Source organism: Polistes canadensis, unplaced genomic scaffold, assembly GCF_001313835.1.
Source record: "Polistes canadensis isolate GaletaPanama2010 unplaced genomic scaffold, ASM131383v1 scaffold_282, whole genome shotgun sequence".
Lineage (NCBI taxonomy): Eukaryota > Metazoa > Arthropoda > Insecta > Hymenoptera > Vespidae > Polistes > Polistes canadensis.
The window spans coordinates 92,599-103,484 of record NW_014569829.1 but is presented as its reverse complement, the minus strand read 5'-3'; positions in this window follow the sequence as shown (position 1 = coordinate 103,484).

Here is a 10,886-nt window from a genome sequence, read left to right as displayed (position 1 = left end):
TTTTTATTACCATATTAAATTATTATATATTTCATCACATATAGAATTTGTAACTGGATCACATGATCTATTTATTATATCACTATCCATTTTAGTAGAAATGTTCAAACTCATCTAAAAAATCAAAGTTCTTAACAGGATATCGTATGACGTGCTAAATCGATGAGAAAACAATTCGTTCCACTTCCAGATAAATTGTATTCTTCTGTTAACAAACAAACAAACAAAAAAATGTTCTTAAATTACACAAACAATCGATAAAATTGAATTTATTGGGATGACAATTATTCTCGCCGAGAAAAAAAAGAAAAAAAAGCAAACTCTCCAATCAAATTGATATTTATAATCCGATTACATGACGTACAAAGAACAGGCATGCAGAATTATTTCAAGTTAAAATAAATTTACGCAGTGCTCGGCACCAAATTTATCCTCGAATATTTCGATCATTACACGGGAAGTTTCACTCTATTTTACTTTTTATCGGTTATACGCTCGTTTTTTTTTTCCTTTACTTCTTTTATTCCTTTTCTTATGGAGTCGTTAAACAAGCAAGAATAAAAAAAAGAAAACAAAAATAAGAAAAACAGAGAGAGAAAAAAGGAAAAAAAAAAGTACTTATTAAGAGAGAATGCTCGCACCTTTGAGCCAACTCCCATCGTTTCTCTCTCACTCTCTCTCTCTCTTTCTCTCTCTTTCTGTTCGAAGGGCCCGTTCGGTCGTTATCGATGTTTATGTCTTTTCGTGAGAGTCGTCGCGTGCACGAGTAACGAAAAGTGCGTTCATATTCGATTCTCACGTATACACTCGTACAATTTTATATATATATATTTATACTTACTCTCACAATTGAGTGAGTGAGTGAGTGAGTGAGTGAGCAAAAGCAGTAAACCCAGAAACGCGGTTGGGGCCAATGCGCCATGTGTCTTCTTTCACAGGGCAACGAACTCAGGTCTCGGTGGGACAACTGCGAGTGTCACTAGGTACGGCACTGTCAGAGCAACGAATTGTTAAAAATTTAATGATAATATAAATTAGTCAATGGTGTTCAGATCCCTCGAAAATAAATTATTTTTCTTTAATCTTCGAATAATCCCAGGATTTGTCAAACAAATGATACGATAATTGCAAGGTTCTGCAGAAAAAAAAAAAAAAAGATTCGAACGAATTTTTTAAAGTTGAACGATTGTAATCGATCATCATTAATAAAATTTGTCTCTAATGTAAAGATTTGTTATGATATATCAAATTACTAATCGGTTTTATGTCACACAACGTATATTATTATCAAAATCATAAAAAGATCTTAAAACAATCATATACGTAATGTTTCAAAAATATATCTTTTATTGTTAATAAATAAAATCAACGAAATCAATGATGTTTTCCTAATAATAATAATAATAATAATCAATTAACAAATCTAATTACGTATACAAAAAAAAAAAAAGTACGATTTCTTAAGATCATTGATAAAACACGAACGGTTGCTTGTTCTTGTTGTTGATGATCAACGATGCGTTGCTTTCTTTTATCACCTTCTCACTCTTTTCCTTCTCCCAAGAAAGATGATGAGTATGAAAAATAAGAATAATAAGTATAAGAAATGCAGAAGAAAAAGAAGAAAAAGAAGAAGAACACCTTTGAGGTGATTGAACTTAAGATTCAAATGAGCACAACTTGTCGATCTCAGTAAATGTACAATGTTTGACCATATACTTACATACTTACTTACATTGTATCTTACAACCGATAAATCGATAAATCGATCGATGTACTCTCACCGATTGTTCACTGATAATACCTCTCTCGGTTCGATTAAATGGCCACGATTAATATTGATTCTCGCGTTCAACGATGAACATAAATTAGACTCGTTCGAAAAAAAGGGTATCCTCAAGAAGAAGTTGAAATTCTTTTCTTAAAAGGGGGGGGGGCTACACATACAATGTTTCTTGCGAAATCGGCAACGTATAGTTTAAGAAAAAAAAAGAGAGAGAGAGAGAGAGAGAGAGACAGTGCAGAGTTTTGCCTTAAGATGGGGAGAGGGCCCAGAGGGAAGGGGTGGGATTGGGGTGGGGATTAAAGGGTTACGATTTTACGTAATAACAAACCGTCTCCGCGTGTCTTCGTCTAATTATCGTCTGCAGAAGTTGCGTTTCCTCCTTTTTCAACTAACCCCTCCCCCCACCGACCCGATCCCCCGTCACCGACTCCCTACCCCCTCCCCCCGACCACTCCCGACCCACGTTTCTCTCGTTTCTTCCCTTCTTTTCTTCGGTTTCGTGCATCGAATACCGAACGGGCCCCACGGTGTGGGTTCGGAATACGTGAGTCGTGAAAATAGCGTATTAACGAAATTAGCATAAGAGGAGAAAGTCGCGGTCGTCGGCCGCTTGTTCGGTTGTTCATTCGTTCGTTCGTTCGTTGGATTTTTTTTTTTTTTCTTTTCATTCGGCCACGTTCTTGCGAGTGCCGAATTATCCTCGTCAGTCTTCTACTTTTTCTCTTTCTCTTTCTCTTTCTTTCTTTCTTTCTTTCTGTAAAAATACCGTTTTTTTATCTCATTTTCTTGAACGAGTAACGCCAAAAATAGAAAATGATTGTAATAATATATTATAATAAATAACGTATACGTAAACCTTTTTTTGGTTTGTTCTTTTTTTGAACTTTGAACTTTTAACGGTGTGTTGAGTGAGACGTATCTAAAATATCACTGATTGTTAACTTCGTACTGACCTTACGCTTTTTTTCTTTTTTAAAACGTTGTCAACGATTCGATTGTTTCTTTTTTCTTTTATCGTATTAATTTATTCCCCGAGATCGTATATTGTAAAAATATTTAATATTATTATTTTTACGTTATATTGAGATTTAAAAATCATTTGCGATGATTTTATTAGAAGTATTCTTTTTTTTTGTTTTTGTGGAATAAAATCTCGTCTTGTTTTGATTAATAAATAATATAAAAAAAAGAGAAATAGAAACGAATATAGGAAGTATCGTAAATCGTATAACAAAAGTAATCATATCCATGATAACATAACGAGATTAGAATTTTTCTATTCACTAGATTATCTAAAATCACGCAAACGTTTTGCTTCTTTCGACTTTGTCCAAATAAAAAAGAAAAAAAGAAAGAAATGATTTACATATCGCATTCCATTTAACGTGCAATAACAAATACAAAATTAATCAGCTGATTTAAATTAAAGAAACAAAACAAAATCCCTTCTTTAAAAAACAGATTTCTAAACCAAAACTAATCCACCGATCTGACAAAAATAATAATAATAAATAACGTAAAATAATTTCTATTAAAAAGAAAGAGAAAAAAACAATCACAAAACAGGGGAACGATCAATCGGATTATTTCGAACCAATAGAACAAACATTAAAAAAACTAAAAAAAGGATACGAACAAAACCGAGTATCACAAAAATGCATGAAATGGAAGAGGTGAAAAAGGTTGAAGAGCAAAAGAAGAAGACGAGGAGGAGGAGGAGGAAGAGGAGGAGGAGGAGGAAACCTCGAGTAAATTAGCAAATTGTCTTCTTCGTAGATATTACCGTAACTCGAATACGTGATTTGAAAGCTTGATACAAGCACCCCCTTCCTTTTCCCTTGGTTGATGCGTTAAACGGGAGGAGGGAAATTGGGTCGTCGATCGAAATCATCGATCTTTGCGATGAACGTAGTGGAAACCAGCTGATCGAAAAACTCTCCTCTTCCTCCTCCTCCTCCTCCACCACCTCCACCCCTTCCTCTTCTTTCTCGTGATCGTTGTTGTTGAGGTCGATGTCCTCTCCCATACTGTTCACCAAGCTAGATGATACTTAATCGTGTACTCGCAAGTTTTCACAAGACAACTATGTACCCCCCTCCTATACACACACACACACTCGCAGACAGACAGACAGATAGACACATAGTTAGTGGAAACCTTCATTTTGGTGTTCCTAAATAATAGACTTCAAGTTCTAAGCTTTTCCGTTTATTTTATGCACACGTGTTTGCATCTTTTTACACCTTTTCCTTCCCCCTTCTCCTACCTTTTCTTTTTTTTTTTTTTCTCATTATCTTTCTTCTTCTTTTTCTTCTTCTTCTTCTTCGATATTATACTTACGGTGATTATTGGTATTGTATATATTAAATAATGATTTGTTGTATAATTATTTTCTAAGTAAACGTAATGTATTTTAATTTTTGGTATATTTGTATGTATATAAATAATGGTCACCGTATATATTTCTGGATGGGGGTGGGAGAGAGAGGAATTTTATTTCCAACGATTCACACAAGGATTCACGTTTAAAACGTGGGCGAATTTATTCCTATCGTTTCTTATAGTTCAAACTATCGTAGCATGTAGTTTTGAAGTGTTATTTCGTGTTACGATAGATCGTGATAGGTGTTACATGGAATTATGTTCGTAATCAAGAAAGTTGTTTGGATAAAATATGATGAGAAATAAAAAATGTGTACGTCATATTTCTTATCATTGTAAAAAAGGATGTGAAATGCATCTGAGTACAAAATATATATATATATATTGGCTTAATAATAATAATAATAATAATAATAATTAATTATCTTATCTAATTAACATACGTTATAATACAATGTTCTTGGAAATCAATGTGTTTCGTATGTGTTTGCGTGTGTATTTTCTGTTTCCTCTTATGTAGAACAGATTTAACAGTTTTATTGGATCACGTGTAGAAAGTGTTGTGTCTTGGAAAATAATAATATGTACATGTAATAACGAATGAGTAAAGTAATATTATTGTTGAGAAATAAAATGTTTAAGTAAAAATGATCAAACATCGATTTTCCATTACGAGTAATGTAACTTTTATTAAAAAAAAAAAAAAAGACAAAACAACAAATTCGGTAGAAGATAATACAGTAAGTAGACTCACCTGTAATGCGATTAATTCGTTACTGTATTATTTCACGAGAACATATATATAGCATATTAAAAAGTATAAATATTAATAAAATTACTTTATCGTATACTACCCCTGGTTGTACGAGGATTCGTGTTAAAGGGAAGAATAAAAAAAAGAAAAAATACAAAGTAATCGCATTATTATTTAATGCACTCACCTATAGTACGATTAATTGTTTACAGTATTATTTCACGAGAACATATAGCATATTAAAAAATGTAAATATTACAAAAAATTATTTTATTGTATTCTACTCCTGTTTTGTACGAAGATTTGCGTTACAGGAAGGAGAGGGAAAAATAAGTAAATAAATAAATAAGTTGTCGCATTATTATTCAATGCATTCATCTGTAATACGATTAATTGTTTACAGTATTATTTCACGAGACATATATATCATATTAAAAAGAAATTATTTTATCGTATACTACCCTCGTTTTGTACGAGGATGCGTTATGTATTATTCAATACATTCACCTGTAATAAGATTAATTTCTTACTGTATTATTTCACGAGAACATATATATATAGCATATTAAAAAAAATAAATATTACAAAAAATTACTTTATCGTATACTACTCCAAATTTTTTATACAACCATTCGCGTTACAGGCTGAACAGAGAGGGGTAGGGCGGGGTGGGGTGGTGTAAAAAATAAACAAATTTAAAATAAAAAGTAGTCGTATTATATTATTGAATGCATTTTAGGGATTGGCATTTAATACAAGGAGTCTACCGTATCAGATAGGATAAGATAATTTCGCGTAGGTAGGATGAATTGCATATCCTTCGTTCTGAATGGAGTGTTGTTGGGTTGGGTGGCAGGCAGGCAGGCAAGCAGGCAAGCAGACAGGTAGGTAGGTAGGCAGAATAATCGTGTGCAGGTAAGATAGGAAGATAAAACGTTCTCCTCTTAGTATATAAGAAAGAGAGAGAGAAAGAGAGAGTGTGTAGAAGAGAGACTAGCTACGATCCAAGACTAGTCCGGTAGTCACTAGTGAACTAACTAGTCGTTGACTATCCGTTGACTGAATGACCAGAGCCGGTCGTGGTTACGGAGCTGGTTGTTGTTCAGCTTGGATCGTTCCGTTTCTATAATGGCGGGGGAGGCTGATCTGACCGATAGCACGTGAAACTAGGTTATCAGAACACGGCTCTCCTTGGACCGGTTACACGCGATCCTCCTTCCTTCCTTCCTTCCTTCCTTCCTTCCTTCCTTCTTTCTTTACTTCTTATTCTTATTCTTATGTTTCTTCTTTCATCATTTTCTCCTTCAGTTATCCTATTCGTAATAGTAATATCATATTCAAAGAACAAACCCTAACCCTTAACACTTATACAAATATTATTATTCATTTATTTCACATTTATTTTTTGACACAATCACAATTTGATATAATTATTTATTCTAATTAAAAGAGTTATAAAGTATTATCAATTAGATGCCAAATTATTTCTACAATTTATTACAACTGATTTTTTTTTAGGATAGGAACAGAAATTTCTGGTGGTTACCAAAGATATATATATATATATCAAGGAAAGTCCTGTGAATGTAAAGAACAGGAAAGGTGTAGAAGAAAATGAAGAATAAGAAGAATAAAAGGTCCTTGAACCTCCGTTCACGAGTTCTGTTTCTATGCCCGGAATGAGTAGGACAATGTCACGGTGCCACTGACCGTCGATCGTTTTCTCACCAACAACCACTCTCAAACGGGGGACTTCGAGTGCAACGTCTGCGAACACTCCTTCTTCATCTTCATCTTCATTTTCATCTTCATCTTCATCTTCTTTCTTATCTTATTCTCTTTCTGAAGAACAAACCTCTTGTGTGCCTATACGTTTTTCTTTCCATCGACACCTCCCCCTTTTTGTTTTATTTCTTTATTTCTTTTTAACCTGTTGTTGACGATGATGATGATGATGATGATGACGATGACGATGACTTTGGGAAAGTCTTAGGTTAGCGAATTCTTCTTCCTTTCTCGAATGAAACGACACTGCCCCCCTCCCACCGCTTCGTTCGAGTAAAACCAACGTTTTTTCTTTCTTTCACTCTCTCGAGATGATAATGATGATGATGATGATGATGATGATGCTTGTTGTTGAGAGATCACCGAGTGAAAGGTTGCAACCAGTATTCTGTAAAAATACTGCACAATTTAGAATATCAAATTCTTATCGTTAGACTCATGTGTTTAATTCTATTTTATTATAATTAACCCTTTGCACACGAAGTTTTGGTTTTTTTCTTTTCTTTTTCATTTATATTACCAGTAAAAATCATATATTCACATATTATATAAGTAAATTATATATATGCGTTAAAAATAAATTGAATTTGCTTCAGTTTTTCTTCTTCTTCTTTTTTTTGTATTGTCTCCATAGCAGAGCTTTCCAGTGTAAAGGGTTAAACGTAAGAAAAAAAAAAAATAAAGTAAATTAAAAATTAAGTTGAATCTCGAATAGATATAAAATCTCTTTATTGAAGTTATACTTCTTTTGTGCGCGCGTTTTAGAAAGTGAAGTTAGATGCGACCGAAAAATCTACACCACGAACTTGTCGATATTTACGATGCGCGAGCAAATTGAAGTTATTTTTGAGGTTATTGAGGTTATGTTCGTTTTCCTACGCTAAAGAAGTATAACTTCTTACGTGCGCGTACATAAATACACACATCAGTTTTTTTTTTTTCAGAAATCTACTGAACATTCGAGTTATAAATGATTAATTCAACGTGATTTAATTCGTTGCAAAAAGGTTAGAGTTAGATGATTGTTATGTTAATCAATGGGGAAAAAGGGGGGAAGGGGGAGAGGCTGTTTCCATTATTACGAAGGACACCAAGCATCGTTGATGATCGTTTTCGGATAGTATCATAGATATGGTACTTATTCTTGAACAACGTTACGATATGTCGTTGTCATATTTACCTGATGGTTGTGGTGGTGGTGGTGGTGATAGTAGTAGTAGAGACAGGTGAGCTTGGAAAGTTCGTCGATCCGTGCCGAGGAGAAACTGCGAGATCTCTTGCTACCGAAGGAAAAGGACCCCAACCTTGATAACTGGATCCAGCCAATGACCCCGGTCGTTCAATGCCCCGTAGGTCGATACCTACCTGATGCAGGGTTTAGAGGGAACAGGTAGGTAGGTAGAGGATTGGTAGATATGTACGATCCTTCTACCCGCTGCCGGGATCCTTTAAGAGAGAAAAGAGAGAGTGAGAGAGTGAGAGAGAAAGAGAGAGAGAGAGAGAGAGAGAGAGCAAGCACAGCTACCTATCTCGTGTCCTCGTAAAAAAGATGCATGCTCCTTCCAGTGGATATAAATAGCACTGTATATGTGTGTATGTATGTGTATGTGTGTGTACCCTTTATAAAAGATAAAAAGAATAAGAGCGTGGATAGGGTACAATGTTAAAAGGAAAATTGACTCGATCGATATCCCCTTTGGTACAATCATTTTCTTCCCCAGTTTCTAACAGTTTGGAGGAAAATTTTCTACGAGCAGATTATTTGATTATAGTGTCTCATCTCGTAAGATAAATTTTTCCTTTTTACTCAAATTTATGAACATTTATATACGTTTTGTAAGATAGGATCGTTAAAAAATGAACAAGTATTGTGATACACAGGAAGTTTAGTATGATAATTTAGATCAGGAAACTTTGGTTAGATCCTTTAATGATAGTAGAAATCATCAGAGATTGTATTATACGAATGAGGGAAACTGGATTTGAAATATTCGTAAGGTATTTTCTTCTTAAAAGAGATTAAACTCGACTGAAAAATAAAAAGAAGAGAAAGAAAGGAAGTCTTATGTTGCGTGGTATGGTTTGTTTAACTAATGTGGTAAAAGATAAAACGTTTTTTATGTATAATACACGAATAAGTATATTAATATAATATATTTACGTACACATCTATACTACTTTGATATCTCCAATCTCGTTTATATTGAAGTTGAACTTGGTACTGAGGGTGCGATCTCAAAGTAGACGAAAAAGAGAAACACAAACAAAAAGAAATTCGTTTCATCGAACCCGGAGTAGTCGTCGTCCTTAGTTCGAAAATAAAAAAACAACAAAAAAGAAGAAAAATCATTTCATTACCTTAGCACAAAAAGAATGAAATAAATAAAGAGAAAAAGAGATTGTGTTTTCTGTTTCACTCTTGCTCAAATGTGTATGTAACTAAGTTGGTGCAGAATCAGCGAGCGAGCGAGCGAGCGAACAACCAGTGCACAAGGGAATAATGCGTTGAACCAGTCTCGAACCGGTAAGACACGTCCTTCGTAAAGAAGAAAAGAAAATAGAAGAGGAGAAAGAGAGATGAAACAAGAAAAGAAAACAAGAAAAGAAAACAAGAAAAGAAAAGAAAAGAGATCTTTGAAGGGAAGAGAACTGGGCACGCGTGCGAGGAAAGAAAAAGAAATGAAGAAAGAGAAAAGAATAATGGGGAGTGGGTGGAGTAGGGGGACGGGGGGAGAGAATATTCGTCGCAGGCGCCAGGTAGGTCCATTGCACTTATAGAAATGTAGTAGTATTATGATCACAGCATCAGAATCAGAATCACAATCAGAATCAGCTTTCTCTCAGTGGACTCTCATTTAAAGAGAGTTATTCTATCTGATTCTCTCTTTCTCTTGAGTATATAACACGATCGATCACCGTGCCTGATTGCAGTCCTGGCCGGTAACCCATAAGAATGAAAGAGTGAGAGAATGAGATAGTTAGTTAGAAAAAGAGAAAGAGTCAGAGACAAAAAATTGCGAAAGAGTGTGTGAGAGAGTATAGAAGACAGAGGAAGAAACCCGGGGTTGGTACCCTCGGTTGGATATTCTGCATTAAGTCCATTCCCCTTTGCGTTCAATGCACGCTCTCCTGGTGCACAGACGATATCTAGATGGCTGCTCGATGTCTGCCAGTTCGTACAGCAGCCAACAGAAACACCCAACACAGTCAACAACCACCACCATCATCACCACCATCACCATCACCACCACCATTGCCACCAGTTACAACGAGAAAGGAAGAATCCGGCTTACGCTTATACGGAGGCGGTGGTAGTTATGTGCTTGCTGATCGAGAACCAACAGGGGAAATAAGAATAAGAATAATAAGAATATAAGAGAAAGAGATGGAAAGCTACTTTGTAAGATAGAAACTAAAAGAGAGAGAGAGAGAGAGAGAGAGAGAGAAAGTGGAGGGAGAAGGAGGAGGCCGTAAATAACGGTCTATAGTTCTCAGGAAAGAAAAAGAGAGAGAGAGAGAGAGAGAGAGAGAGAGATTATTGCTGAAAGGTTGGCTATCTTTGGCGCCTCCAAGAAGATCGCTAACCCCCTGTTAAGATACTCCTCCTCCCCCTCCTCCTTTTCCTCCTCCTCCTTTTATGTGTAAAGATCATTCTCTGTCGTATTCTTTTGTACCTTTTTTTTATTTTTACTCTTCTTTTTTTTCTTTTTTGGATTTCTCCATAACATTTCTAGGTCATGCCTGGATACGAGTTAGACGATCAAAATGATCACCGGGATGTCTAACTTTCACCGTATCGTCTCTATCCTTTTATTATCGTCTTGCTCTATGGGGGATATTTTTACATATTTTTCTTTTTATTCGTTTTTCCTTTTATTTATATATACTTTTCAAAGAAATATCGGAGATTGCAATGCTGTAAATTGTGCATCTTTGCAATTTCCTTAAAAAATTTCGGTAAATATTTTTTATCCTAAGAGTGAATAGATTTTAATGATTTCTATACTAAATTAAAGTACATTCTTTTTTCTACGCGTAGAATATCATATCGAGTTATAAATTTAGCAGGTAAACTTCAGAAAATATCAGAGAGTGCAATACTGCAAATTGTGCATCTTTGCAATTTCATTGAAATGTTTTAGCAAATATTTTTTATACTAAAAGTAAATAGATTTTAAT